Source organism: Cetorhinus maximus, chromosome 2 (assembly GCF_964194155.1).
Source record: "Cetorhinus maximus chromosome 2, sCetMax3.hap1.1, whole genome shotgun sequence".
NCBI lineage: Eukaryota > Metazoa > Chordata > Chondrichthyes > Lamniformes > Cetorhinidae > Cetorhinus > Cetorhinus maximus.
In genome coordinates this window covers 96,426,775-96,453,583 of record NC_135880.1, presented here as the reverse complement: position 1 = coordinate 96,453,583, position 26,809 = coordinate 96,426,775, and positions in this window count along the sequence as shown.

Genomic DNA, 26,809 nt, shown 5'->3' with positions numbered 1-26,809 from the left:
TATGATTGGTATCGGGCTCTTAGCCTGCCCACCCATGCAAGAAACCGGGTGGCACCAAAGGGCCACCAAGCGCTACATACCTTACCCCCCACCCAGGTGCAGACTCCGAGTCTGCCACCACTTTATTGGACCGCAGAGTAGTTGGACTGCACACGTTGTACAATCTCCTCGCCAACACTGGCCATGTAGCAGTCACTGCTGGAGGTGCTCACAGCTCCTTGCAATCTCAGCATCCTGGTTTGGACCAGTGTCCCCCAAGTCACAGGCTGACAGGGCAAGGTACAATTGACTGCAATTATGTGGCGCTCAGGTCGCCATCACTACACTTGGTGGGCTTCATCAGCCGCAAGAGCTTCCACTCACTGAACGTGCAGCTGGTATGCAACCACCAGAAATGCACCCTGCAAGTGTGTGCACAGTTTCCAGGGATTGTGCACAATGCTTACATCCTGAGTCGCTCACAGATCCCTGCAGTCTTCCAGGGTCCACAGAGGCTGCAGGGTAGGCTCCTTGGGGATAAGGGGCTGTGGCAGCGGCGGCCTCAGACTGCAGCAGGGCGATGCTATAATGAGCCTCATGATGAAGCTCACAACTTGGTAGAGCAGACCATTGGGATGCTGAAGATGTGGTTCCAGTGCCTGGACTGGTCTGGTGGAGCCCTGCAATACAGTCTGCAGAGGGTGTCATGCATCATCATCGTCTGCTGCGCCCTTTACAACCTGGCACTGCAAGCGGGAGAGGAGTTGGCCGAGGAGGAGATGGAGGAGCTGCACGTCTCCTTGAATGAGGAGGACGCTGACGGGGATGAGGGTGAGAGGGTTCTCGGTGGTGACGATGACGGGAATGAGGCTCTCGCACTGGCTAGATGAGGCAGGCACGCTCGGGAGACCCTCATAGCTGCCAAATTTGTGGAGGATGATGACAACATGCAATGAGGTGTCCCCATAGATCCTCACATCGCAATTGTGAACGTTTGACTCCAGTCTGGCTTATGGCAGCGCCAATACCCTTTGTGAGAATGCTCCTGTCATGGAGATGCAGTGGAGTCCCTAGTAGTCGCTTGATCAATGCTAGGCTCATCTCCCAGTCAATTCTGGCCAGTTCCTCCCTCATGCCTCTGTAGTTGCCTTTATTCAACTGTAATACCGTTACATCTGATTCCAGCTTTTTCCTCTCAAATTGCAGGGTAAATTCTATCATATTATGGTCACTTCCTCCTAAGGGTTCCTTCACCTTAAGCTCCCTTATCAAATCTGCCTCATTATACATCACTAAATCTAGAATTGCCTGTTTCCTAGTGGGCTCCACCACAAGCTGCTCCAAAAAGCCATCGTGTAGACATTCCACAAATTCCTTTTCTTGGGATCCACTACCAACCTGATTTTCCCAGTCTACCTACATATTGAAATCCCCAATGATCACTGTAACCTTGCCTTTCTTACACGCCTTTTCTATCTCCTGGTGTATCTTGTGCCCCACATCCTGACTACTGTTCGGAGGCCTGTACATAACTCCCATTATGGTTTTTTTACCTTTGCGGTTCCTCAACTTTACCCACACAGATTCTACATCATCTGACCCTACATCATTTCTTGCTATCGATTTAATTTAATTTCTTACTAACAAAGCAACGCCACCCACTCTGCTAACCTGCCTATCTTTTCAATAGGATGTATATTCTTGGATATTTAGCTCCCAGTCCTGATCCCCTTGCAGCCATGTCTCTGTAATGCCCACCACATCATACCTGCCAATTTCAATCTGCGCCACAAGCTCATTTACCTTATTTCGTATACTGCGTGCATTCAGATACAACACCTTCAGTCCTGTATTTCCCGTCCCCTTTCTCATCGAGGCAACAGTGACTGACCAGAGAAATCAGCGACAGCATAAAAGCTAAAGAGAAAGCATACAATGCGGTGAAGAGCAGTGGGAAACCAGGGGATTGGGAAGCCTACAAAGACAAACAGAGGACAACTAAAAAAGAAATAAGGAGGGAGAAGATTAAATGTGAGGGTAAACTAGCCAGTAATATAAAAGAAGATTGCATGAGTTTTTTTAGATATATAAAGGGTAAGAGAGAGGCAAAAGTGGACATTGGGCCGCTGGAAAATGACACTGGAGAAGTAGTAGTGGGGAACAAAGAAATGGCGGAGGAACTGAATAGGTACTTTGCGTCAGTCTTCACAGTGGAAGATTCGAGTAACATCCCCAAAGTTCAAGAGAGTCGGGAGGTAGAGGTGAGTATGGTGGCCATTACCAAGGAGAAGGTGCTAGGAAAACTGAAAGGTCTGAAGGTGGATAAATCACCTGGACCAGATGGATTACACCCCAGAGTTCTGAAGGAGATAGCTGAAGAGATAGTGGAGGCTTCAGTGGTGAACTTTCAGGAATCACTGGAGTCAGGGAGGGTCTCAGAGGACTGGAAAATCGTTAATGTAACCCCCCTGTTTAAGAAGGGAGTGAGGCAAAAGACGGGAAATTACAGGCCAATTAGCCTGACCTCGGTCGTTGGTAAGATTATAGAGTCCATTATTAAGGATGAGATTTCAGAATACTTGGAAGTGCATGGTAAAATAGGGCAAAGTCAGCATGGTTTCATCAAGAGGAGGTCATGCCTGACAAATCTGTCAGAATTCTTTGAGGAGGTAACGAGTAGGTTAGACAAAGGAGAGCCAATGGATTTTATCTACTTGGACTTCCAGAAGGCCTTTGACAAGGTGCCGCACAGGAGGCTGCTCAGTAAGATAAGAGCCCATGGTGTTAGAGGCAAGGTACTAGCATGGATAGAAGATTGGCTGTCTGGCAGGAGGCAGAGAGTGGGGATAAGGGGGTCCTTCTCAGGATGGCGGCCGGTGACTAGTAGAGTTCCGCACGGTCAGTGTTGGGACCACAACTTTTCACTTTACACATTAATGATCTAGATGAAGGAACTGAGGGCATCCTGGCTAAGTTTGCAGATGATACAAAGATAGGTGGAGGGACAGGTAGTATTGAGGAGGCGGGGAGGCTGCAGAAGGATTTGGACAGGTTAGGAGAATGGGTAAAGAAGTGGCAGATGGAATACAACGTGGGCAAGGATGAGGTCATGCAGTTTGGTAGGAAAAATAGAGGCATAGACTATTTTCTAAATGGAGAGAGAATTCAGAAATCTGGAGTACAAAGGGACTTGGGAGTCCTAGTCCAGGATTCTCTTAAGGTTAACTTGCAGGTTGAGTCGGTAGTTAGGAAGGCAAATGCAATGTTGGCAGTTATTTCGAGAGAACTAAAATATAAAAGTAGGGATGTGCTGCTGAGGCTTTATAAGGCTCTGGTCAGACCACATTTAGAATATTGTGAGCAATTTTGGGCCCCGTATCTCAGGAAGGATGTGCTGGCCCTGGAGAGGGTCCAGAGGAGGTTCACGAGAACGATCCCAGGAATGAAAGGCTTAACATATGAGGAACGTTTGAGGACTCTGGGTCTATACTCGATGGAGTTTAGAAGGATGAGGGGGGGTCTGATTGAAACTTACAGTATACCGAAAGGTCTGGATAGAGTGGACGTGCGGAAGATATTTCCATTAGTAGGAGAGACTAGGACCCGAGGGCACAGCCTCAGAGTAAAGGGAAGACCTTTTAGAACAAAGATGAGGAGAAACTTCTTTAGCGAGAGAGTGGTGAATCTATGGAATTCATTGTCACAGAAGGCAGTGGAGGCCAGGTCATTGAGTGTATTTAAGACCAAGATAGATAGGTTCTTGATTGGTAAGGGGATCAAAGGTTACGGGGAGAAGGCAGGAGAATGGGTTTTAGAAACTTATCAGCCATGATTGAATGGCGGAGCAAACTCGATGGGCCGAATGGCCTAATTTCTGCTCCTATGTCTTATGGTCTTATGGCCGAGGGCAGCTCGCTTACGCTCCATGATCAGGGCCATCTCAGAGGCGCAACTATGAAACTTTAGATGCATCTGATGCTGTGCCCGCCTTAAGAATCTCAGTCCTTCAGAAGCTGGTGTACAGCATCATTGGTCGCAGATGTTGGTATGATGGGTGTCAGCCCCACCTTAAGTATGCTGAGAGCACACAGAGAGAATGAGGGAACTCTGTGGTGCCTGCCCACTACATTCTGGCAGCAATCACCAGCACCACCGAGGTGCAGGCATCAGTACTGTTTACAGGGAGTGTGAGGCCAGACCATCACTTTGGTCTGAAGGCTGCATAGAGGACAGGGAAGAGGCCCTGGACTGAGACACCTGCCTTTATCTGCAGAAAGGTTTCACATTTGAGTGACAAGAGCACTGCTCATCAGAACAAGGAGCCACAGGCAGGGTGACTTTCTTACGAATTAATTGACAATAGTGAACAGTATGTTCAAGTGATCAACACTCGTGTCCAGGCTGTGCAACTATTTTTATCTAGCTTTCCTAACCTTGCCGCTATGGCTTGGTGCTCCCCGGATATCCACAGCAGAGGTGGAGGCAGCCTGCTGACTGTGACGCCCTGTCTGTGATCACCTAGGCGGGCATTCTCTGGAGGGCCAAGAAACATAAAAACATAGAAAATAGGAGCAGGAGTAGGCCATTTGGCCCTTCAAGCCTGCTCCACCATTCATTATGATCATGGCTGATCACCCAACTCAATAGCCTGCTCCTGCTTTCTCCCCATATCCTTTGATCCCTTTCGCCCCAAGAGCTATATCTAACTCTTCTTGAAAACACACAATGTTTTGGCCTCAACTACTTTCTGTGGTAGCGAATTCCACAGGCTCACTACTCTCTGGGTGAAGAAATTTCTCCTCATCTCAGTCCTAAATGGTCTACCCCGTATCCTCAGACTGTGATCCCTGGTTCTGGACTCTGGTGGGGCCATTGGGAACATCCTTCCTGCATCTACCCTGTCTAGTCTTGTTAGAATTTTATAGGTTTCTATTAGATACCCCACTCATTCTTCTGAACTCCAGCAAATATAATCCTAACCGACTCAATCTCTCCTCATATGTCAGTCCCGCCATCCCAGGAATCAGTCTGTTAAACCTTTGCTGCACTTCCTCTATAGCAAGAACATCCTTCCTCAGATAAGGACACCAAAACTACACACAATACTCCAGGTGTGGTCTCACCAAGGCCCTGTATAATTGCAGCAAGACATCTCTGTCCCTGTACTCCAATCCTCTCACTATGAAGGCCAACAAACCATTTGCCTTCTTTACTGCCTGCTGCACCTGCATGCTTACCTTCAACGACTGGTGTACGAGAACACCCAGGTCTCATTGCACATTCCCCTCTCTCAATTTATAGCCATTCAGATAACAATCTGCCTTCCTGTTTTTCTACCAAAGTGGATAACCTCACATTTATCTACATTATACTGCATCTGCCATGCATTTGCCCACTCACTCAACTTGTCCAAATCACACTGAAGCATCTCTGCATCCACCTCAAAGCTCACCCTCCCACCCAGCTTTGTGTCATCTGCAAATTTGGAGATATTACATTTAGTTCCCTCATCTAAATCATTAATATATATTGTGAATAGCTGGGGTCCCAGCACCGATTCCTGCGGTACCCCACTAGTCACTGCCTGCCATTCGGGAAAAGACCCTGGAGCTGGAGAAAGATTCAGCTGCCCAGCTACCCCCTCATGTACTTGGAGGCCAACTATAGCATCAGTGATGGAGTTCAGCCCGTGCAGCAGTGCAGGAGTGATGTCCTGGACCAAAGCCCCCATGTCATCCTGCCAGTGTTGACCTCGGTGCGTTGCAATGCCGGTGCTATCTCCTCAGCCAGAAGACAGATGGACTCCTCCATCATGCCTTGCAATCTCAGGAGTGCAGCAGACATCCCTTCCTGTTGTTCTCTAGCTTGTCTTCCTAGTTCCCTAGCTAGCTCCAGCAACTGTGACATGACCGAGTCCAGAGGCTCGTCATCTGACTTGGCCTCAGCAACGTTCTGGCCTCCAGCAGTCCTCCGAGTGCTGGGGACCTGGGAAGTCCCTGCCTCCGCCTGCTATGGATCAGAAAGTGCGATGTGCTCACCATATTGTGATCCCGAGGCTACTCTAAGGCTAGGTCCCACCGAGGTGTGTCTCTGCGCTGGTGGAGGGTGTGGTTGAGCGCTGTGATGGGAGTTCAGGGAGGGTGCTTTCAGATTTCTTTTCAGTGATTTCTTTGGGGCTTGATTGGAGGCCCTGGGTCATGGACTCTGTCGGCTGTTTAGCAGATGTGCCTGCGAAAGCAAGGAGAGATAATTAATGCATGGCAGTGGCCTGTGAAACAGGACACATCACTCACAGCATGGTTGTCTGATGGATGTTGCACTGCTGGGTCCTCACTTGGTAGAGCACCGCCGACCTCACCATCAGCACAGGACGGGTCCCAGTCATCGCCGGCCAGCTGAATGGCTCTGTTTTCAAATTCTGTCAGAACTTTGATCTCTGGCATCCCTCAACCTGTCTGTGACCTTTCCCTCCTGTTGTGTGCCAGTTTGTCCTGCATGGATAGAGATGGGGAGAATGTATCAGGATGCCTGATGGGCCAGGTGATAAGTATGCCTAGCCTGTGTGGGTGATGAATGGTCCCATGGACGAGATGAGGAAAAGTGTGAAAGAGTGAATGGTGATGTCCCTTTCACTGGCAGCGAGTGAGAGCCTTTGGATGTGTGATGGGTTTGTGAGTGTGTGAGTTAAGAGTGATGGAAAGAATGACTTACCCTGGAGGAACGGAGGAGATCATTCATCTTTTTGTGACACTGTGTGGCTGTCCTCCTCTGCAGGGCATTCGCGCTGACCACCGCTGCCACCGCCTCCCAAGCCGGGTTGGTGACTTTGCTGCCCATCCTGCAGCTAGAGCGGGTGTTGAGCACATCCCATCAGGCTTCCACGGCATCCAGCAGTCACTTGAGAGACCCGTTGTTGAAGCAGGGGGCTGCAGTCTTTTTCCCTTTGCTGGCCATGTCTCCTGGGCAGCAGTGATGAGCTGGTGGCAATGCCCCTTTCCTAGTGGCTGCCTTTTAAAGATGGCGGTTGGCGTGATGCAACAGCCGGGTGTTGGTGGGCAGGCAAATGAGAGCCCACCCGCCATGGAAATGGTATGTTTTGTGGGAGTGAATAAATAATGAGATGGTCTCAGGACAATACAGCGTGAAAATCCACCATTTTCATCAGCAGGTAGGACTCCATTTTACCCGCCCGCTACTGCACTTAATGCAATTCTGGGAAAATTCCACCCTCAGTCTCTGAGGTGGTTTCCTTGCTCAGTTAGAGCAGCGTAGCTCTACCACTTGAGGATTTCCCACTGGATCGACACGATCAGGAACTGTAGCATCAGGTACATCATTAGCAAGTATCAGGGAACTCTACAGAGACATCAGGTATGTTTATTTTAGGTCGACCTGCCACCTCAGGGATTAATGGTTTGACGTTTATCACAGGGGGAATAGTTGGTTATTGGAATGTCTCTCTACTCATCGGATGATCCACATGTTTTTGAACAATTCGCTCTTCCATTTTCACCTGAAAGGACAGGGGACCGGTTTCCTAGACAATTGTACCAGTAACCCAAAAACATCCACTTCCAAAATTCTGCACGAATCTTTGAGCTTTGCTGTGAATGTCGTGATTCTATTTTTGATTACTCTGATTCCTCTCTACCTTCTCCTCTAAGTTTGGAAACACCAGCCTTGTATGTAGGCGGCGTTTCATCAATAATTCAGACGGTGTTGAACCCATAGTTCAATGAGGTGTTGTACGATAATTGAGGAGAAAGTGGGAAAGTCGAGTTACTAGAGTACCTTCGTTTAACGTGTTCATTCCTGTTTTAAATGTTTGCACAGCTCTTTCAGCTAAACTATTTGATGAGGAAGGATATGGTGCTGTTTTTATGTGTTTGATTCCATTTAAACTCCTGAATCTCTGAAATTCTGTACTGGTAAAGACTGTATCTGAAACAATGACTTCTGGTAGACCATGTACACTAAAATATTGACATCGCTTTTCAACAGTCACACTCGATGTCAGTGATCTGACTTCATACACATCCATCCACTTAGAATGCATATCTAAGATCAATAAAAACAATGGTACCAAGGATTGGTCCTACATAATCAATATGTAGCCTAACCCAGGGTCAACAAGATCAAACCCACAGATGCAGTGCAGCTAAAACAGGCAACTTCTGTTGTTGCTAACAATGGAGACAGTGCTTGGTCATGCTTGCAATGTCACTGTCAATGCCTGGCCACCAGACAAAGCTTTGCATAAGCCTGGATATGTGCTGTGAAGCTCTGTCAAGAGTGGTCCTCTTCCTTGCGAAAGGATGACAATTCTTGATCCCTACAACAAGATTCCATCTTGACAACTTAGCTCTGTTTTTGGGCATGGAATGGTTTCATCTCTTTAGACACTGGTAAATTTGACCACCCTTGCAATACAAGGCCTCAGACTTTTGAAAAAATTAGATCTCTATTCGTCCAGTTTCTAATTTGCTTAGTACATACAGGCAAAGAGTCCAAGAAATTCAGTACAAGCGCAACTTCTTGTGGCACTGGAGCATGTACAATACTATCTGGTAACAGGAGATGATTGAATGCATCCGCAGTTGCAATATGCAAGCCAGGATGGTACATGAAGGTACATTCATATGCAGATAATATCAAAGCCCAACGTTGAATTCTTGCTGAGGCTATTGGCGGAATGGCTTTATCCTCACTGAATAAACCCATTAATGGTTTATAGTCCGACACAGTGATGAAATGACATCCATGCAGAAACTGGTGGAATTTCTTCACTCCAAATATTTCTGATAAACCTTCCTTTTCCAGTTGGGAATAACCCTTCTTGGCTGCAGAGAAGGTTCTGGAGACATAGCCGATTGGCCTTTCGGAACCAACTTGCATCCTGTGTGATAACCAAGTTTCCACATCATAAGGAGATGCATCACAGGTTAATATTAATTCTTTAGATGGGTCATAATGTACTAGTAGACATGATGAATGTAATACCTTCCTAACTTTCACAAAGACCTCTTCTTGTTGCAAATTCCATGACCAACGATGATTCTTTTTTAACAAGTGTAATAGTGCTAACATTGTGGACAAATTTAGCAAGAAGTGGCTATAAGAGTTGATCATGCCCAAAAAGGGAAGAGAGCACCTCTTTGATTACCCTAACTACAGGATGTAAACCCATGGCATTCACCCGGTAACCCAGGTAAGTAACTTCTGGTGCTTGGAATGTACATTTCGCTTTCTTTAATCGTATACCAGCTTCCAAGAATCTTCTTTACACCTCTTCCGGGTTGGCCAAATGTTCATTTTCAGTTGGCCCTGTGACCAGAACATCATCCAGGTATAATACTACTCGGGGAAGTCCTTGCAAAAGACTCTCCATTGTCCTTTGGAAGATTGCACATGCAGACGATACTCCAAAGGATATGCACGTATATTGGTACAGGCCCTAGCACGTGTTGATGATTACATACCCTCTAGACATGCTGTCCAGCTCTTATTGTTAGTATGCAAAGCTCATGTCCAGTTTGGTATAGGATTTGCCTCCAGCTAGCTTTGCATACAAGTCGTCTATCCTTGAGATAGGGTATTTATCTAGTTTAGCTGCCTTGTTCACAGTCAATTTATAGTCTCCACAAATGTGTAAAGTTTGATCATGTTTCATCACTGGGACTATGGGCGCTGCCCATTCTGAGAATTGGACTGGATGGATGATGCCCAGCTTTTCTAACTGGCACAGTTCTGCATCCACCTTCTCCTTTAAGGCATAAGGCACCCCTTTCTTTAAGGCCAGACTTTAAAGAAATGGGGTGTTGCCTGAGAATCTACTTATATTTTTGCTTGCAAAACTTTTAACTTTCCTAATTCATCACAAAATACACTGTCATATTTCCTTAGCAACTCAGGAACTCTTTCTGTTCTCAGGTAAAATAGTTCAGTCTAGTTGAACTTAATTTTTTGTAACCAGTCTCAGCCCAGTAGACTAGGTCTGTCACCTGTCATTATGATCACAGGAAACTGGGCTGTTTGTTGCCTATAGGATGCAGGTACTGTGGCGATGCCCTTTACCTGTATGGATTCTCCAGTGTATGTCTTCAATTGAGCCACAGTCCGCTCCAGATTCAGTGGCTGGATACCTTCATTTAGGTATTTAAATGTGTGGTTGAGGCTCCCGTATCTACCTCCATTACTAGTGGCTTCCCATTCACTTGAATTGTGATGGTTATAGGTTCAGTTTTTACTGCTTTGACATTGTACAGGGAATAGTTTTCGGTATCGGCAGCTTCAGGTTCTGTTATATTATTTACTTCAATCATTTTGACCTACAGCCTCAAGGGCTGTCTCGATTTCACCCTGCATTGTTTTATTATGTGAACTTTTTTAAGGCAGAAATGGCATCCTGCCTCCTTGAGTCTGCAAGTGTCCAGTATGTGGTCACCCCCCCGCATCTATAACAGATTAACTTCTTGTCACTGCTGAAATGCTTCCACTCAGGCTTTTCATTTTGCTAGTAGCAGAGACTGCCTCTCACTTTGCTGCTGTGTCTCTGGTTTTCACGCCACGCCTGGCAGTAGGTTCCCGCCCCACATGAAGAACAACGCCATGTTGCACGTTCTGTAAAGCCGAGTCTCACGCAACACTTTCCATGGCCAGGGCTATTTCCATGGAACGCTTCAAATCGATGTTGACTTAGACGAATAAACAGCGCTGAATAGCGTTGTCATGAACTCCACAAACTAATTGGTCCCACAACATATCATTGAGTGTAGCTCAGTCAACTGCTTCAACTTCTCTATATAGGTTGCGATTGACTCTCCCGGGGCCCTTACTCTGGAGTTAAACTTAAACCTCTGCATTATTACAAATGGCTTCAGCTAGTAATGCGTCTTCACGAGGTCTACTAATTCATTAAAAGACTTAGAATTGGGCGCATTGGGGGCCATCAGTCTGCGGATGAGATTGTATGTCTTGCTACCACATAAGCTCAAAAGGATTGCTTTCTGCTTCTCCTTCACAGTAATTTTGTTCATCACAAAATAAAAACCAAGGCGCTCTACACACTGGCACCAGTCTTCCATAGTTGCATCGTAAGGGTCGATTCTGCCAAAGAGTGGCATGACTCTAAGCCGTGCTTAGGGCTCAGCCATTGGAGTCTACAAGAACAATCACGCGACCCCTGATAGGCAGTAGCAAAAGGCTACACCTTCAATCTCTACAGGTACCAATTTGGTGAGGTCCAGCTACCTTTTGGAGAGGTTCACATACCCCTTTTGGATTATTAACAGCATGCATTAATGTGCATAAAAGATGGATAAGCTCTGTGGAACTGCTGAGCTGTAATTTCATTTAAATCCCCTGCCCTTTATATTTGAATTATAAAGAAAGCCTGTTGTTATTCTCAGTTGAAAATAAAAATCACTGTTTGCAATTTCAATAGATGTGGGGGGGCTTGTGAGTTCACAATTTGACTTTAGCTCCAAGTGGCTATAATGGGATTAGCTGCCTTTGATGTGGAGCAATGAATACAAAAGTTTGTGCTTTTATAAGGAATTAAGTGCTAGAAGGGAGTTAAATGTATTGATTGGGCTTATTTTACTTCATCTCAGCATGGTTCCGAAGGTCAACCCCTGATGGATATTGGGTGAGTTGGCATGGATGGTGTAAGAATAAAGGGTGGTGGGTGGGCGGGGAGCTCATGGGTTGTCATGAGTTGATACTAAGATTGCATAGATGCTATAAAGGGCTATGGGAATAAGTGGGGGTCATGGGTTGGCATTAAGTTGGCATGGATGACATGGGGTCATTGGGGTGGGTGCGGCATCAGGTGGCATGAATTGGTATGGATGGGGCATGGGGAGTGTGTGAGGGTGAGGGGATGTGAAGGGTGAGGGCTAGAGGGTCATACTACTTTTACAATAACTGTGACAAAGGCCTAGAGCACCAAGGTGAGCCTTTTAGCCAGCCTACCTTAGTACTCAGCAGCCCCTGTGGTTGCCTCCGCACAGTTCCTGGGGCAGCGGACCTGACTCCAGTTAGCTCCTGGCCCCCGGAACAAACATCAGACCATTCAGGGAAGTTTCTCTGGGCCAGAATCTTCAGGTCGGCAGGCGGGGGCGGGTCCTGCTCGCTGATGCGTAAAATGACACGCGGTGATGTCGAGCATGCGTCCTGACGTCACCGTGCGTCATTCAGATCTTCAGTTCGGCAGGCGCGCACCGGAGTCAGCTGCAGGCCCGTCGAACTGTCAAAGGCCTACTAAGGCTTTTTAAAAACTAATTAAAGTAATTAATTGAGCTGCGCGTCCAACCTTAAGGTTGGTGGGCAGGCGAAGAGCCCAGGCGACCTTTGCATTTATCATGAAACCTCATCCACAGGCAGGATGAAATTTCATGAAGGATTTATAATTCAAATAAATTTTTTAATTAAAACTCATTGCCATATCCCAGCTCATGTAACACTGCCATATGAGGGTACATGTCTGAAATTTTTTTTCTCTTTATTTAAATTTTTCAAAATGTAATTAAACTCCCTGAGGCAGCTCCGTGCCTGAGGGAGATTTCTGCGCTCTTTCGCACTCAGCACTTCTGGGTGCGTGTCATGCTTGGCGGGCCTTAATTGGCCCACCCACATAAAATGGCCACGCACAGCCAATGGCGGGTGGCAATCAGCTGCGCGCCCGCCCGCGTCCGCTCCCGCTCAGCACCCCCCTGCAATGGGGAGAAAATTCTCCCCCTGGAGTTGGCTTCGCAGAAGTGGGAATTTTCCCAACACTGCGCACTCAAATCGGGAGCAAAGATTCGCCCCTTTACCTGTGCCACGTGCCCAGAGCATCTCTTCCCTCATAAATAGTTTCTGAATGAGAGGCCATAGTCAGACAAAGGTAACCAGATGTCACTCATCCACATACCCTCTTAATAAAATTAAGTCTTTCACACCCATTGGGCAGAATTTTATGTTCCACGGGTGGGTGTGCGTCCAACCCGAATGGGCATAAAATTGTATGAGATTCCATCAGGCGAGCCCATGGCCAGAATTTGTACCTTGATGGGCGGGCGGGCCCCACCAGCTCGGCAGCGGGCAGGCAACCAACCCCCACCGCCGAAACGGGGCCCGCCGCCATTTTAAGTGGGCGGACCAATTAAGGCTTGCGCAGCGGCCTTCCCGACAGGAAACGCTATGCGCTTCCTGTGTGGGGGGGAGGGATTCCCCATCTGTGAAAATGCGCTCTTTCACGCATGCGCACGAAAGAGCACACTGCTCCCTGAGACTAAGTGGTGTCTCAGGGAGATTACTAACAGTGTAAAAAACATTAAAAATAGAAAAATATAAAAACTATTAACATGTCCCCCTCATGTGACAATGTCACACAAGATGGGACATGTTAATATAAAGGACATAAACTTTATTAAACTTTTTTAAAACGGACATGAAACCTCATCCCGCCAGTGGATGAGGTTTCATGTATTATCAGGAACCCACTGGGGCTCTTGGCCTGCCCACCAGCCTTAAGGTTGGCCGGGCAGGGTCTTTAATTATCTTAATTAGCCTGTCAATTGCCTTAATTGGCCATTGACAGGTCGGCGGGTGGACAGCTGATTTGACTGTTCGCCCGCCTTCCTCAATATTTAAATGGACTGGGATGATGTCGGGCGTTCCTCCCGAAGTCATCCCATATCATTTTCCCGTCAGCGAGCGGGCCCCGCCCCCAAATCGACGACGGGAAAATTCTGGCCCATGTCATCGTGCATTCACATGATATTTCGCTTGGCGGGCGCGCGCAGTAGTCGGAAGTGCGCCCACCAACAATTAAGTGGGCAATTAAGCCCATTAACAGCACAATTGTCAGCGATTTTTTGTGGCCCATCCAACCTTATGGTTGGCGGATGGGAGAATCAGCCTGGCAGCCTTTACATTTTTGATGAAACCTCATCCAAGGGCAGGATGAAATCTCCGTTAGGAAATAAAATTTTTAAAAATCTGGGGACAACGTTTTTATGAGGTATGCTTTCAGGTGCCTGATTGTGCTGCATGGATATATTTTGCAGCATTTTTGTGCTTTATTTTATTATTTGCAGTTTTGCAGCTTCCTGTGGCAGCTATCTGCCTTCAGGGAGCTCTCTCAAAGCGCTCACCCACGCCCGCGGTGATGTCATCACCCGCCCTCTTCCCGCCCCCACGCTGGCAGTGCTGAGCTTTTCAGCGCGTGTTTCATGCTAGCTGGCCAATTAACAGCCAGCCAGTGTGAAATTGCAGTCGGTGGCCGATCGTGCTCGGGGGCCTGTTTCCCGACCGCTCCTAGGCCCTCCGATCGTGTGCGTCCAACGAGGGAAAAATTCAGGCCATTGTTTCTGTTTCAAGTTTGGAATTGTAAATGCTGCATTTTGTGAACCCAGTTTTTTAAATTAATTGCAGAAATGCAGCCATTATTAAAGGAAGGGTTATTTGCATTTTCATGACTTCGCCACAACTTGTCCAGGCAGGAAAATTAGCCCAGTGTTCTTACAGTTCCATATATATTGGGAAGAAGAAAAAAAGTCACCTGCTTAAGAAGGGACAGTCCCATCTACTGCCACACATTAATTACCTTCTCCTTCTCTGTTCTCAACGGTACGTGTATGATGCTAAAATCATCACGTTATACAAAACAAAGGTGACAGAGGAGAATGCAACAACTACAGGGACAACTTACTCCTTAACATCACTAGGAAGGACTTCGTTTGTGTCATGCTTAAAAGACCATCAACTTGCAGACCAAATATATCCAGAAGAATATATATACAGCGTGGTTTCCATGCTGGCAGATGTACTATGGACGTGATTTTCTCCATAAGCCAGCTACAGCAGAAGTGTAGGGAACAAGATACCTCACTATCGTAGATCTCACCAAGGTATTCAACATTGTTAGCAGAGCAGGTCTCAACAAGAGTTTGGGGAAAATTGGCTGTCCAGCATAGCTCCTCAGTCCACTTCAAAGATGCTTGCAAATTAGTTTCCCATCTCTGATAACATCCTGGTGAATCTATACTGTATGATCCCAATGGTTTTAATGCCCTTTCTATTAAGCAGTTGCCAAAAAGGAATGATTTGTTCTAGATGTTGTCTGACCATTACCTTGGTTAAGATTATCTTTTTCTTGGCTGGATTTGAACACCGTGACAATTGAAGATAATTAATTTCTACTGTTGGTTCCTATTCATTTCTCTTCTTTGACTCTACAGTCTCTACAGTTCTCTTCTTTCTTGTATTACAAAACATGTTTCTGTCACAAACATGTAATTATGATATTACAGGTTTTAAGGACAACTGTTTTAAGGCACATTTCTGTTTTCATACCTTTGCTTTGAATTTGAAAGCTTTTTTTTTCAAAATGGAAGTATGGACAGACAACACGGCACCGTTCTGTGTTTGTTCAAACTTTGTCAGACTCATATCTCCAGAGCTGGCCACAAAGAATCATTAAAAATGCAAAGACTCCCCCAGGGATGTCCATTGAATATTCTAAAAGGTGTGAAAAACTCCTTTACTTTTGAGGAAACAGGAGGACTTCAAAGGACCATAACAGAATTAGCTTCTGTGCCTGGTGAAAAAATGACTCCTGGAAAATTAACATAGCAGCATTTTACATTTGAACTGTATAAAGTTTGGCTAAGAACAGCTATTGTGTGCAGAACCCCAGGAAGAACTTTGAGAGGCATCAGAGATGGTTCTTGGCTAAGGGAGGGTAAAGAGGAAGGTATTAAGAAATCAACTGCTGTTCTGCTGAAAGAGTCCAGGCCATCTCCAAGTACTGTAACCACAGAATTAGTGAGGCATAGGAAGCCTCTCCTAAAAGCCTGTCAGGTGAGCCCAGCTGAAAAAGCCGGAGTTCAAGCAACAGGCCTGCAATGATTTCTCACAGAGACTGATTTGAAATCTCATCTTTACGTATCTCATTTTCTTTATCTGCATTTTAATCTTGATATCTGTATTTTAGTTAAAGACGTTATCACTTTTACTTAAGTAACTTTCAGCAGTTGTTTTGTAATAAACTAACCTTATCCTGTTTAAGCCTAAAGCTTTGCTGCTGGTTAATTCTAAATTGAATCATTCACAAATTGAAAGAGGGCTACATACTTACACACACACACACACACACATAAATTCTTAGCTCAGGGACAACTTTGAGGAAATGCCTTTTACGTGGTCGTGACACTTCTCGTTGATGGCCAAATTTTCCATTAATTTTCCGTCTGACAGAAATCTGTGCTTAACTGTGCATTTAAAATCACAATTCCATGAACTTAACTTGCATTTTTAAAAAATGATTTATACACTGGGTTTCATCTCATTGATTCATGGTGAGAATTTTATTAGAGTCAGAATATAAAATTGTCAAATTAATTCTCAACAAATTTCAGCACTACTATACAAAATATAGCTAAAAGTAAGAAACTACTGGCAATTATGTATGTGCAATGATGACTCGTTATGCATGCACACTTTTGTACTGGCTATTTTGAGTTCCTTTCTTTGACTAGGTAAGTTCCACTGCCTCTTCATGCCATGGAGAGTGGAGTTTAAGATTCTCATCCTCATCCTCAAATGGTCTTTCTTCTCCCCATGTCCACAATCTTATCTAGTCACATGTCCTGCATGTCTCCTCCACTGTTCTGATATTGATCTACTTCTTGTTATCTACACTGTCAATATAGCCCCAATTTTCTGGAAGTTCCTCAGTATTTTCACCTTCTCACCATCTCCTTGCTTCAAACCCTCCTCCATCAAAAGAACCTTCTCTTCAACTATGCTTTTGCTCCTTCCTAACCTTTGTCATCTCTTTTTCCCTTGAGCTAGACAACCATTGCTGCCCAGTTGCCTATAAAGTGGTTTATGATGTCTCTTTTTACAGAGGAACTACGATATCCATATAAATAGTTGTGGTTGTAAAGATGCTTCATCCTTTGGTTTCCTTTGTTTAGGTCTACATTACCTCCTACAATAACTACTTCAAATTATTACATAGGAACATAGAAAATAGGAGCAGGAGTAGGCCATTTGGCCCTTCAAGCCTGCTCCACCATTCATTATGATCATGGCAGATCATCCAACACAATAGCCTGCTCCCGCTTTCTCCCCATATCCTTTGATCCCTTTCGCCCCAAGAGCTATATCTAACTCCTTCTTGAAAATATATAATGTTTTGGCCTCAACTACTTTCTGTGGTAGCAAATTCCACAGGCTCACCACTCTCTGGGTGAAGAAATTTATCCTCATCTCAGTACCCTCTATTCTTTTTAATTCCCTCTTAATTACTAAAGTACAATAATTAAAGTTTGCTGTATTTGTTAGGGGCCAGTCAACTGTACACACAAAACCACAAGCTTCACCTGGCATTTGACCCCCAACAGCAAGGTGCTTTTGGATGTTCTGTTGAGTTATAGCACTTATATAAATGTAAATTATTGCATTTAACTGTAATGACTTTCATGAGTTTGACTGACATATCGGAAAACAAATAAAACAAATGCTACAATACTCTTCATATAATGCATTTGACCCATGTTGCCTTATCTGTGATATTTATTTAAATTACACGAAATAGCAATCTGATCCAAGCCCACTTCCAACAATATAAGTCAATAGCCATCCACTTGCAGTCACCAGCAGTTATGATAGCAGTAACCATTCCAGTACCTTGCAATAAATGATCACAAGCATTTTGGAATGTCAACAGGATTAACACACTCATTCTACGTTGATGACCTACAAAAAGATAACACATTCTAAAACAGTACTGAAAGGAAGGAAATTAAGAAGAAAAAGCTATGTAGCTGGCAGATATAAAGGAGACCTACAAGCAGGAGAGCTAGAGGCAGAAGGTCATCAGCACACAGAGGCAGACAAAAGATAAAGCAGACAGACACAGAAAGAGGAACACAGATAATTCTTGTGAGAAGAAGAAGCAAGTTTCTCTCAGGGAGAGGTCAGTTTTTCTGATTGGCAGAAAAGGAAACAGGAGCTCTTAGAGGCACTGTGTGAGCTGACTAAAAAGGTCTAAAACCTGGAAAGCTGTGTGAATAGCTTAGAGATGCTAAAGAGCTGGGTGTTTTTTTGCAGAACTGGCCAAACCATAAACCTAGATGTATTGGTTGGTCAGTTGAAATAGGACTCTAGAAAGCTACATCATCAGGACTGTCATGACCCGAAGTGGAGGGGATTCATAGAAGTATGCCGTGCTGATGATAATTGTATCTGTGAAATTTGCAGGTGAAAGCTTTTGGCAGATAGGACTTCTGATCTACCCTGTGCGAATAAAGCACAGCATGTTGTGTGTGGCTATGTAAGGCCACATGTCTGCAGCGAATGATGCGGGTGCTTGTGGTTGTGTAAGAAGCATCTATTTAAAGTGAAATTTAGCTTGATGGTTGAAGTATAATTTGCCTGTTAATTCATGTTTAATTTACATTCGCCCTGATTTATGTTAAAGTAAAAGTTACAAGAAGTGAAATCTTTTTGGTAATTTCTTCATTTGGGAGTTATTCAGTAAATGTGGTTAGCTTAGTTTACGGCTTTTCCATGGGGATCATAATACTGTGCAACTCATAGTTTCTTCGTTGTTCATTAATCATGTAGTCTTTTCACTTATAAAATAAACGTCACAGTCAACAAATCCAAATGCAGTACCTTAATTAAAAGATACACAAGTGCATATCTCGGTAATTAAATTCGATTAGAAGCTCAGCTTTCTTTATCTCCAGGATTATTTTGGGAGGCTTAATTAAAGCAAAGTGCTGTAGGTTTAATTTTAATTATTTTTATCCCTCATTCATCGTGGCAGAATCATTCCATGTGTATGAGACTTTTGTAGTTCATTAACAAAATAATGATAAAACTGATCGCAATGGTGATTACAGCAAAAACTTGCATATTTTAACACTTTTAACCTAATGAAACATCCCAATGCACATTAATAAGGGTGAAAAGAATAATGAGAAAAAGGGAAGAAGAGGGGAGTCAGGCCAGAGGTTTAGCAAAGATACAAGGTTTGAAGTTGAGGATAATTAACAACGAGGAGGGGTTAGGAAGGGAATTCCACAATATACTTCTGTGTTGCTGAAGATTCTGCTGGTGAAGCCGAGGAGGCAGTGATTCTCTATAGACCAGAGGCAGAGGAGTAGAGATTGCAAGATGAGATGTAATGTTGCATGATATTGGGTGTAATGAAGGCAAGGATGGATTTATAAGTAGAAATAAGGGGCAGAATTTTCCGTGCCCACTGACATCAGGTACACTCGGTGGTGTGAGCAGATAATATGGCGAGAAGGCCAAAAATTGGTTTGCGATCGTCTGCTCCGCCCACCGCTTCATCCACCCTCCCCCGCTAGTTAGTCTCTGTATGTCAGCAGGAAAACACGCCGGTGCAGAACACGTCTTGACAACTGTGACGTGCAAAAGTTGGGACTTACTGCCAGGGCCTTGCTCACATCACGGACATCCGAGGAGCAGAAGATGCTGGAGCCTGACAGCAACCGGATCCTAGAGGAATGTCCATTGCATTCTGAGTGGATTCTCATGGACATGGCTCTGCTGCGAAGCAGCTCACCGAAGTTGGAAATTCACTGTTGATGCTCATAATGGATGATGGTCGAGGGGGCAGGAGGGGAATGTCTAGGATCAACTGGGATAGGAAGAGGTGTCGGCGGGGTGAGGTTGGGAGGGGTCCCAGCTGGGGGGGGGTGGGGAAGGGGTCAGGAGTGGGGAAGGGGTTCCAGGGGGGAAGGGGTTCCAGCGGTGGGGGAGGGGGTCTGTAGGGGCATGTCCAAGTGAACGCGTGAGAGAGGGGTCTGATGGATCCAAGACTGCCTCCTGGGGAGCGAACTAAGGGTGGGCATGGTATGAGGGAATGGTGAGAATGACCGAGGGCAGAGTGAGGCAGTACGTGGGAGGGTGAGGTCTCGATGTTCGCGGTAGAAGTGATGGTGAGGGTGGTTGGTGGGGACTCAAAAGCAGACACGAATCTGGGGGTGGGAAGGAGGGGGTCGGGAGGTGAATGTGGATGGTGCGAGATTTTCTGGGAGGAAGGGGCCGTGCACATTCACCTGGGCATCCCAGAAGGAAATGGGTTGTGACTGGTAGGTCACGTAGGGGAAGTGGAAGGGGGGTCAACTGTGATGGGGGAAAGGAAATGGGTGACTGGGGAAGGGGAAAAGATGGGGGAGTGCATTAAAAACCGAATCCACACCATGCTGTCCAAATCGAAAATGAAACGAGAGTCATGGTGGGCAAGAGCAAGTGCTGCATGGGCGTGTGATCAGTGGGTGGGCGGAGATGCAGGTCAGCTCAGATGGACAACTGAAAGTGAACCTCAGCAGACAGCATTGAAAATGCTCAGGACATTGAGGTGACTGTGGTATGGGAAGGATCCACGTGCGTGGGAGAGTGCTTGCACAAGGCTCCAAAAGGCCCTGCCTCCATCCAGAATCACTCGTTGGCCAGCTGCTCCCTCTGCACTGACAGAGGGTGAAGTTGAGGGCCTCACAGACAAAGGGGACTCAGAGGGAGAGGACAGCCTCTGAGATTCCTGAGTGGATGACCCAGGGGTGTCCAGCTGTCACTGCTCCTCCCTTCAGATGCCTGGGGACCCCGGCCTGACTCCTTGAGGGGAAGGAGCACCTGGAGGAACATCAAGGTGCCCTGTTTCCCTCTCTTGTTGCCACTGCAGGAACTCACCCATGGCTCCCATGATGGAGTGCAGGTTTGCACGCATCTCCGCATTCTGCTGGACCAGGGTCTCCATGGCATCCGCCACTCTCCCCATGGAGACCTCCAAACAGCACATGAGGGCGCCACTACATCAGAGAGCAGGCGAACGCACTCCTCAAACTCGCATGCCACTCTGCTGAGGGCTTCCAACAGCTCGGCATGATGTTCCCACGCCTTCTGCTGACTCTCCAGGATGAGCTGGAAGGCCAAATCTAGAGGCTTGTCATCTGACTCGGACCTCAAAGATGCCTGATCCCCAGCAGTCCTCCGAGTGCCGAGGAGCTGGGCCGAACCTGCCTCCTGCTGCTGCGAGCCTGCTCTAGACCTAGGTTCCAGTGAGATGTGTGTCTCTGCACTGATGGAGCGTGTGGGTAAACACTGAACTGGGTCTTCCAGGCTGCTTATTTCCAGCTCTTCAATGGAAGAGGTGTCCTCTTGGCTGGAGGTGAGGACATGGACGGAGCTGAGGGACTGGTTGGCTGAGGGTGTCAGTCGCTTGGCAGAGCTCCCTGTGAACCAAAGTAGAGATAAGTAGCGCATGGCAGCAGAGTCAAAAGCAGGAGAGAGAGCACTCACATTTGCTTTGAGAGAGGGATGATGTGGCGCAGGATCTTTACAACAGTGTTCGCTGCTGACCTCACTGTCACCGCAGGTACAGTCCACGTTCTCACCAGTCAGTGCGATGGCATGGTCCTCAAAGTGAGTGAGGGGCCTAGTGTGGGCCACTCCACCCCCGATCTGGGACCTCTCCCTGCTGATGTGAACAAGCTTCTCCTGCATGAAAACAGATGGAGAGAGAGTGAGCAGGACACATGGCACTGCATGGAATGTTTACGTGGTGAACGGAGTCATGGACAGGATGAGGATGTGAGCTCGAGAGGATATGAGCCTGATGGAGATGTGAGGGTGTGTGTGAGAGTTAATGGTGTTGTCCCATGAGGTGTGAGATCTCTGCGGATGTGTGATTGGTTTGTGACTGTGCGAATTGAAAGTGGTGTTAAGAGTGAATTACCTTGGCAGAACGGATGAGACCATTCATCCTTTCTCGGCATTGGGTGTCTGTCCTCTTTTGCAGGGCATTGTTGCTGACCATTGCTGTCTCCTGAGACAGATTAGTGAGGTTGCTGTCCATCATGTGGCCAGAGTGGGGGTGGAGGACATCATTGCAAGCCTCCACTGCGTCCAAAAGGCGCTGGAGGGACACATCATTGAACCTGGGGGCTGCAGCTATTTTGCCTTTTGGAGCTATCCTGTCTTCTTTGCAGCAGTAATGGCCTGGAAGCACTGTGAAGTGTACGCGCAGCTGGACTTTAAATATGGCGCCCGGCATGATGAAGTGGTGAGGTGATGGCGTGGTAGGCAAATGAGAGCCTGCCCGCCATGGAAACGGCATATTTCCCAGGAATACATAATTAATGCAGCGGGTTTGGGACAATATGGCATGAAAACGTTTTACCCGCCTGCTACCTCACTGAGTGCAAATCTGGGACAATTCCGCCCAAGGGGTTTAAAGTAAATTCATCAGGTTGGAATTTATTGTGACATTTTGGAGGCAAGCATTTGAATGTGGAACTCTCTACCACATGGAGTAGTTGAGGGGAATACCATAGGCACATCTATGGAGAAGATAGATACTTACATAAGGGAGAATGGATAAAAGAATATATTGATAGGTGAGGTGAGTTAAATGGAACAGGGTGAGGCTTGTATGGAGGATAGACCTGTTGAGCTAAATAACATGTTTCAGTGCTGTAATAAGATATGTAATTCTATGTAAAGCAAATAGTGTGGAGAACACAGAAGCTGCAGCTGCTGATGGCTTGAATTAATCTTTTAGTCGCAACAAGAGTAAGATAGGGAAAGAAAGAGACAATATTACAGGGTGTGTGAGATTGATCTAAGTGAAAGCCAACTGGTAGCCAATAGAGTTTTTTTGTTTTATTGATGTGGAAAAAGTTATGGCTCATCCATACCTTGATGCCTGATAGTTATTGGACAATACAGAAACAATCATGGAGTCGAGGATGAGGGCAGAGAAATAAAGCTGTGTACTAGGATATAATTAGAAATCTTTTACTGACATCAATGCGCAGAAGAATATAAATCCCCATGTTTATTGTTTTTGGAGGATGGGAGAATGTAGTGATCAACTGGCGACTGAGCAAGCACATATTGGCCATATATAATTTTAGGATGCTGATAATAGATGAGCGATAGCAGTTGACAATAAGGGAGCTAAGTATAGATTCTAGGGCATTCTAGAGGTAACTGACCACAGCAAGAGAAGCTATTGTATGAGATGTGCTGGCTGTATATTGGAATACGTAGGAGCAAGGTTAACAATATAATCCTGAGATAGCTTACCTCATCTTTATCCACATTTTAATATCACCTTCCAATCCTTCTCTACACAAGAAACATCAGTTTTCTTTCCTTTCTTAATGTCATATGCCTCCTTCTCATTCTGCCATTAAAGTGCAGTGTCATGGAGGTGAACCACTGAGGACATTCAGAGGCCATGATAACTGAGAGGTTTGCATGACTTATCTAAGTAATAATATAATATAATTCAGTCAGTCATGACAGCTTGTGTTTACAGATCTGAAACTACCATTTAATTTATAAAGAGCTTTAAAATTTGATTGCCCAACAGCAAAAGTGAGGCCATTTACCCAAGTGATTTTTTTTTGATGGGGTAACATTTAAATTCAATTTTGCTTTGTATGTTTAGTTGACAAAAAGGTAACGGCTCAGAGTGTATGTTAATTCAATGACTATAATTTACTTCTGCACCTAATGCACTTACTGACTATAGAAACTTGTATTTTCCAGTCCTGTCAGGGGCGGGTGCCATGGCGGGCAGGATGGGAAAATGTGGAGGAGGGCCAAAAGTTGGTTTTCCAGCAGCGTAAAAAAAGTTTGTGATTGTCCGCTCCCTACTTTCATAGTGGGTCAGGCAGTCCACTGCGCCATGTTGGGAACCACATTTGCCTTCATCTAAATATCATGAAAACTCATTACAAAGGCAGCTTACCAGAATCATGCCCCACTGCAAATCATTGGGCCACACTGGTGGATAATTAGACCGGCGTGATTCATGAACAGATATAAGTGAGGTGCACCTAAGAGCGCCACTTCATCCGTGAACTTGAGGCATGTTCACCTACCTTTCATTGCGATGTGTTCGTAGCTGCCCCAACGTCATGCCAGGCAATGCAGGCAAGGCCAGCAGGGAGCCATGGGGGGTCTTGGACCTAAGGCTTATCATTCCAGACCGGCAGAAAGGCAGGGGGTTGAGGGAAGAGGCCAAAGGGCAAAGACTTGACTGTGGAGTGGGACAGGAAGGTGAGACAAGACAGAGGCAGGTGAAGGGGCTGGAGGGCAAAGGCTTGACTGCAGGGGGGGGTGGAAAGGGAGACAAGACAGAGGCCAGGGAAGGGGCTGAAGGGCAAAAGCTTGACTGCAGGATGGGGAAGACTGTGGAAGGTTGCACACAAATACAAGAGTGGGAAGGAAGACTATGAAGGGTGTACACAGACACATGACTGGGGGGTGCGGTGGTAATCGAATGCAGTTGGGGCCAGAAAGCTTAGGCAGTCCTGGGCAGTAGCATAAGTGGCAGTCAGGGCCAGAAAGCATGGTCATTCCTGTGGACCCATGCTACAATTTGGAAGGCCGTGATTGGCAAACCTGTCCTGTTCCCAGTCCAGGGAGGGAGAGGAGGGCCTGTCAGTCCTCTGCCAGTTGTGCCCAGCATAGTGTGCAGGGCATGGTCATATCCTCACTCACGTCGGGCCTAGGGGGTTGGTGGCTTCATACTGGGCTGTAGATGGCACAGTCTCAGACATGGAAAGCATCTACAGTCTGTAGGTAGGGAACAGGTAATGTAGGGGTGGGCACTCTGTCTCATGGGAGGTGGGTGACACAGTGCAAAAGGCCTAAAAATAGGGAGGGGTCAGGTCAACATGGGGCATTAGGACGTCAGCATCAAATGGTTCAGGGGGTGGACTAGACTATCATTGACAATGACAATGGGATCAAGGATGAGAGCGGGAGGAAGAAGAGTGATTAGAGGGAGAGAAATCTGGACATGGTGCTCCTCCAGCATGATAGGAGGGATCTCGACAGTCACAGCGGGGTCTGGTAATAAAACCTCAGCACCAGCAATTTTCAAGCTGATCCAATGATGCTGCTGAAAAGTCACTTCACAAGTGGCTCGTTCCAGGGCTGCACTGGGAACCTTTGCAGGATTTCTCAAGTATCTGCTCACAAGTGCATCCAAGAGGTTACTGATGCTCTATTTAGCAAGGCCCACAATTACGTCCACTTCTCCCGAGATGAAGCCAGCCAGGCTATCAGAGTGGGATTTGCAGCGATCTCCAGATTCCCACAGGTGCCGGGTGCCATCAACTGCACCCATGTGGCTTTAACACCTCCCTGGCAGCAGCCAGTACAATTCTTTAACAGGAAGGGGTTCTACTCACTAAACGTGCAGCTGGTCTGCAACCAACAGAAGCAGGCTGTGCAGGTATGTGCAAGATACCCTGGAAGCTCCCACGCCTTGTACATCTTGCATTATTCCCAACTGCCACAGATATTCAAGGACCCTCAGGCCATCCATGCCTGGCTCCTCAGTGACAAAGGTTACTGCTAAAGACCTGGCTGATGATGCCCATTTGGCACCCACAAAGTGCTTCTGAGGAGAGGTGCAACTTTGCTTATGATGCAACACGCTCATCGATTGAACAGTCTATTGACATCCTGAAGATACGTTTCTGACGTCCGGACAGGTCAGGCGGCGCACCACATTACTCTCCGCAGAGGGTTTCATGCATCATTGTGGCTTGCTGCGCGCTACACAACCTGACGCTCCAAAAGGGGGATGTCTTGCCAGAAAGTGAGATGGAACAGCTGCACGTCTCCTCCGATGAGGAGGACGCCAAGATGGCTAACCTGGATGAGTGTGAGGAAGAGGAGGATCCAGAGGAAGAGGCCATAGCACGGGCCAGGTGAGGCGGGCATGCACGTGAGATGCTTTTGGCTTTCAGGTTTCAGGAGGAGGATGACGAAAAGCCAATAGCAGCCTCTTTGATCTGTTCCTCCATGCTGGGTCCACATAACCACCTTTGTTGCGATCCTCATCATGTGAATGCAGCACATCAATTCTGAATGAATAGTCACACTAGCATCAAGGATGATGGCCTCATCCTTGGAAGGCAATGCAGCCTCAGGAGCATGTGGACTTTCTGTCATGGGATAATAACTGCATCAGGGCATTTGGTGAGCAGAGTTCAGATAGTGCAGCCTCTGCAAGCATCCCAGTGACATTCTATTGCCTATGGCAGCCTTCAAAAGGCAGGAGCAGCGCTGCAATCCTCAATGCTCTCGTGGCAGTATGCCTGCATTCATGCAAGGCGCCTCAAGGATGACACTCATCACTCCTTGGTTATCTACTCCATGTCTCAGGTACATTGTGAATCAGCCAGCGAAATCGACGTGGATGCGGTGCCACGGGTTTTCCTGCCAATCCCATGGATGGTGGGCTGCCAGCTGAAGCATGTTTCTTAAACCCTGACATGAAGGACAAGATCTTGCCTTGGCTTCAATATCTTGGTCCAGACCAGGCCACCAAAAGTAGCTTCCTGCAATCTCTTCATTCCAACTACCCCACAATGTCCAACATGCAGTTGGTCCACGAATGGTTTCCTCAATGTTGGTGGAATAATAACTTGCATGCCCCAAAGCAAACATCCTGAAGTGACTTATAACTCCTTCCTCCTGGAAATGTAAAGATGAAGGTCAGGTGAGACTGGGAAGGTCGGGGAAGAGTTGACATGCATCACGGGGCCCATGGCTTTGGACAGTGTTGGGTCCACTCGAGTGGCCTTCTTGATTTGCACTGAAGTAATGAGTGTGTTTGCCATGTGTGCAAAGTAGAAAATGTCTTTTTGAGCAGTGTCCACATGGTTGACTGGTAGCGGCAGCCTTGAAAGGATATCCGCATTGCCATGCAAGGTAGATTTCGATGTTTGATGTCACATGTGTGAGCACCCAACATCAATGCCCAATGCTGCATCCTGTT